Below are 5606 nucleotides of genomic sequence, written 5' to 3' on the forward strand. Positions count from 1 at the left end.
GATATTCAAATAGATTATGGGTTTGCAATTTGAGAATATTGGGAAAATTATTTTAACATAAGAGAATGTGGTTATGTGGACAATTAGGGGTTATAGATGGTTCCTTAATGCAACACCTAACTAATCTTTAGTTAAAGTCAAAGGATGATGACCTACTAGGCCCAAGTAAGACTTAAGTGCTAAGTGGGTACAATGACCCTTCATTGTAAATGAGGTGAGTTGATTAAGGGAATATGGATGCATGATGCAAAATGGAGGGCTAGAAAGGAGGGAAAAAGAAGTTTTATGATGCACACACTAACAGAAACAAGACATGTCAGTATAGACACTAGAAACAAAACTAGAGGATGTCATTGACATGTAAAATGAATTTGAAGTAAATCTGGACAAACTCAGTCTCCTAGGCTAAATTGTTCCCTGTACATTCAACTACTTTTAGTTGTAGACTCTTTGCAAGACCCTATTTTTTTTAGACCTGATCCGATGCGAGTGACACCTATTCCTACACATAGAAAACAAGGAAAATGTTGTGTAGAAAGATGTTTGCCTTGGTCAAACCTTGGTTGAGGAATCAACCTTGAAATAAAAATGAAATATGCACGAAAGGAAAAGCTTATAAATGTGAAGTGGGTACTAGATCTACAATGTAAATGCATATACCTCCATGAGCAGACGTTGAGATCCTAATGTGTTTGAAAATACTTGTAATTGCTTCTATGTTGTTGCATGTAGTTGTTGTCTCTTGAAATGTAGAGAAAAAGCAAGGATACCCTTCACAAATGCATAGATCTACAAATACTATTCAAATCTTCAACATTATTGTGCTTCATTGATGCTTACCTTGAAAAATGTATTAATGAATGTGGATGGATAAAAGATCTCCTTACTTGATTGAGATCTCCACTACTTGGCCTTCACAAAGGAGATTTGCTTGCTACAATGGAGAATATTATCTTCAAATGATGCCTTGAATGCTTGAAATCTAGCTTGAGAATGCTTGAATACTTGAATGCCAACTTGGAACTTAATAATCGTTGTAGAAATCTCAACAATGGTTACTCAATCCTTATTGTCTTATTGTCTTGTCTTAAATGTTTATCATGTTTTGTAAGCAAAATTGAGCTATAATAAGAATGAAATGAATGGATAGGATTCTAATATATATTAGAAGGATTTAGATTCTCAAGTGTTAGTAATGCAAAGATTATTCAATACGATGAGAAAGACCTAATCTAGGGAAGAAGACTCATTGGTTGAGCACTTACTTTGCACTTCTTAAAATTTAACATGGAAATTTAGAATTAATTTTTATTTTTTTTAGCAACTTACTTGGGAAGACCCATGCTTATCACTAAGATTTTTCAAGGCCACATCAATATGCTTTTGTTGAGGCATTTAAAAAGGTACAAAAAAACTTGTAATGACAGTCATGGACTAAATCATGTTTTATGGTGTATTGATGTGGCACCACATGATTTGTGATCTTGTTATTAAAATTTAACTATGTAGTTTTTGGGTTAAACTCATTGACCCATGTTCCATGAGTAGAGGATTGCAAGAACCTATCTCTCGTGAGAATGAATGAAACACTTAGCAATCAATGCATTTAGGTGACGCTCACAAGGGTGAAACATTGGGCCTTCAAGAGAGGTTACCCATCCCAACACTACTCCAACTCAAATCCATTTAACCATTAAGTTTCCTCAAAGTTTAAGCCCACTTAGCTTGCTACACCATTTGCATTGCTTTTAAATTGAAAGACCAAATTTCATTATTATTTTAAGTGCCTCCCTTTCCTTTAAATATTACTCAACTTGAAACACAAGGTACTCTACTAATTCTAGGTTTTACTTTCACACCCCAATACACCAAACACTATTTATGAATCTTGATTCACTAATGCTAATGCTTAGGTTAGGTTTGACCACAAGGCCTTTGGGTAAATCAATCTTGTAAAACTGGAAAATAATAGTAAATGTGTATAAGCGGACACCATACCACTATGGTATGTTGTATTTAACCAACTAAAATCATTAGCTTAAATATGCACATTTCCACTAGTTTCAATCACCATTACAAAAGTTCTATTTGTCTTAAATATGCACATTTCCAATAGTTTCAGTTCCCATTCCAAAAGTTTTAGGAACAGTAGCGAGCATTTTGAGGAGAGAGCTTAATGAGTTTAACATGTATATTATCACGGTTTCTATTTCATCAAAATGATCTGCAATTTGTAATCGTTACACATATTTCAAACGGTCAAATGACAAGTAAATCCACAGAGATAACTCTCGAAAAGGGCGCACTATATTAGCTCATCAAGGAATCCCAAACAACGAATTTTAAAAACGCGGTCAAGAAAAAGGGAGCCTATATTGTATAAATAATGATCATTATCTACTTGAATTACTATTCTACAGTCCAATCATGGAAAAAATGTACAAATCCCCTTCCATGATTTAGGGTTTAGATATAAGAAATCTCAAAGTTGGCAATTTCAGAAAAAAAATTGTCAGAAGAAGAATATCAGTAATCTATCATGTCTCAATGACTCCTTGCTCATCCAAACCCACAAACAACCCCCAAAAATAAACCCATGTTCCTTTCATCGCCAACTGTTGGTGTCTGAAGCAGGACAGATCATTGCCAGCAATAACTCCACCCACAAAATCAAGATGGAAGTTGTCTTGGTTCCCCGCAATAACTTCAGAAAGATCTGTTGCTTATTTCAGCTAACATTATAGACGAACCTCACTTAGAAATCATATCTTAGTATGCCATATTATCTCACTTAGAAATCATATCTTAGTATGCCATATCTTAATATGTGACGTTTAAGCCGTCCAAAATATCATACTCCTTCGAAAAAGAGAAATAGAAACAACTGGTGTGTCTCTTAAAATTGAGTCTTTTCTCACTCTCAGTTCTTTAGGGACCCAGTTTCTACAATCTAAATCCAAATTGTGCCTCATAGTGATGGCTGATGGATTACGGGGAATCAAAGACATTGATTGGAAAACTCTCCGATAATTTTTACCAGAAGCATCCCAGTTATATCCATTCATCATCAAAGATTCAGTTCAAGAAAGAAACCTCAAAAGAGCGATACTGATGGCAAAATGCTAAGTATGGGGTTTATGGGCAAGACAGGGAGAGCTCCATCTATTACTGTTCAAGATCAATCAGCATAGAGGTCGTGTCGGGTGCATATCCTTCCTTTTTCATCTGCTCCGTAAGTTCCTCTAGCTTTGCATAAATCTCCTTTGTTTGGGGATGTTTTCTGTCTTCTACGGAAAAAACATGAACTCTGTTCTTTACCTCAATCCAGCTTACACCTGGCTCCTTTCTCACTCCCCTGTCTTTCATCAGTTTTCTCACATCTGCAGCATGATCCCACCTTCCTGCTTCAGCATATATGTTTGACAGCAACACATAAGTTCCAGGGTCCTGTGGTTTTATCTTCCAAATACAATCTGCAACAAGCTTTCCTAGCCGAATATTACCATGGTCTCTGCAGGCACCGAGCAATGTGCGCCAAGCCACAAAATCGGGTTCAAATGGCATGTGGTTAATAAGCTCTTCTGCCTTATCCAGATGCCCAGTACGTCCAAGTAGCCCAATCATACAGGTGTAGTGCTCCATATGAGGTGTAATACCATGATTAATCATGTAATTGAAGTAGAAGTGTCCTTCACTTACAAGGCCTTCACGGCAGCAAGCAGATAGGACAGCAACGAAGGTTATGTGATTGGGTACCACATTTGCCCGTTGCATTTGCTCAAAGAGTTGGATAGCTTCTTTGCCATAGCCATGGTGGGCATATCCTGCAATCATAGAATTCCAAGAAACAACATCAAGCTTAACCATTTCGTCGAAAGCTTTACGGCCTTTTACTATGCTCCCACTTTTAGCATACATGCCAACAAGAGCATTTCCTACCAGTATGTGCGACAGAAATCCAGTTTTCAAGCTGTGACAATGTAGTTGTTTCCCATATTCGAGAGCTGCAAGTGTTCCACATACACTAAGAACAATGGAAAAGGTGTATTCATCAGCTTTCGTTCCTGCTGAAAGCATTTCGGGGAAGAGTTTCAGAGTTTTTTCAGCATTGCCATGTTGAGCATACCCTGCAATCATCGCTGTCCACGACACAACATTCCGCTCTGACATTCCATCAAACACTGTATGTCCACCCTCTATACTCCCACACTTGACATACATATCAACAAGGGCAGTTCCCACAGCAACATTGGAATCAAATTGAGATTTTAGAGAGTGGCAGTGGAGTTGCTTACCCAATTCCAAGGCTTGAAGATTTGCACATACTCCCACAACTGTCGCCAGAGTGGTACAATCCCAATCCAGATCTTCTTTTTTCATGTACCCAAAGAGTTCTAGAGCCTCTTCATATAACCCGCCTCGGGCATATCCTGTAATAATAGAATTCCATGAAACTAAATTTCGGTTAACCATTTTGTCAAACAGATGTCGTGCATTCTTAAACCTTCCACATTTTCCGTACAAGTCAATTAGTGCATTTCCCACAAAAGAACTGGACTGGCATCCAGTTTTTACAATGTAAGCAAAGAACTGATTTCCTTCCTCTAGAGCTTCTGCGCATGAGCAGGCCTTTAAAACGCTTGAAAAAACATATTCATTTGGGCTTATGCCAGACTCTTGCACGGCAGAAAATAGCTTCAAGGCATCTTCAAATCGTCTCTTCTGAACATATGCTGCAGTCACCGAAGCCCATGCAAATGCATTTTTTTCAGACATTTTGTCGAACACATAGCATGCACGAGCCAAATTTCCACACTTAGCATACATATTAATAAGGCTATTTTGAGCAAATACATCCTGGTTATATCCGGCTTTGATAATGTGGGAATGAACAATTTTTCCATCTTCCAACGATTTCATGCCTATACAATCTTGCAACACGGTATAATATATGTAGGAATCTGCCAGCGTGCTTCCTCGGTTTATAAACGTTTGCGGTTCATACAATTTTTCGGGTTTACAAGAGCTGCTCACATTTTGGCAAAATTCAACAATCCCTTTCTGTTCAGACTGCCGAGCAAACGTATTACAAAAATTGTAATTCAATAATTTTGAGCTTCTGATAATGTGCTGGTACGAATGGTTTCCAAATGAATTCAGTTTCCTTGGAGGAAGTGTTAACATGAATTCAAAATGAGTTGTTTACTGTTTTTTTTCCTGTATGTTGCGTTTCAATGAGAGAAAACGAGATCATCTCCAGTAAAATGCACGTTTTCACCGCACGTATTAATTAATTCAGGACTTCCTTTAGGTTCGTTTGGATTTTTACAAACTTTGGTTTAGCCAAATCAAGGTTTTGCAAATCTTCATTTCAATTTTTGAGATTTTACTTAAATTATTTGTTTCACTCGAAAGAGATGTGTGAAGACACATTTGTATGTGTAAGCTTGGAGTTGAAGACAAATTTCAAAAAGTAGTCCAATTTATTGTTTTTACACTCCTTAAAAAACATAACCGGGTTTTGAGTTTCAATTCCTACTTGCTAGTAGGAAGTTGGAAAATCTGGTTTTGAGGCAAAATTGGAAGTCCTGTATGCTAATTCCATT

At 37.1% G+C, this 5606-nt stretch overlaps 1 pseudogene across 1 annotated transcript; it reads right to left on the reverse strand.

The window, feature by feature from the left end:
• Window positions 1–2375: 2375 nt before the first annotated feature.
• Window positions 2376–5250, reverse strand: LOC149546413 (pentatricopeptide repeat-containing protein At2g13600 pseudogene; annotated as a pseudogene). Its single transcript, XR_016353712.1, has one exon. The product of XR_016353712.1 is annotated as a pentatricopeptide repeat-containing protein At2g13600 pseudogene (transcript).
• Between the last annotated feature and the right edge of the window lie 356 nt (window positions 5251–5606).

This window comes from Cupressus sempervirens, chromosome 7 (genome assembly GCF_028749045.1).
Source record: "Cupressus sempervirens isolate cs-2001-9-10 chromosome 7, ASM2874904v1, whole genome shotgun sequence".
NCBI classification, from domain to species: domain Eukaryota; kingdom Viridiplantae; phylum Streptophyta; class Pinopsida; order Cupressales; family Cupressaceae; genus Cupressus; species Cupressus sempervirens.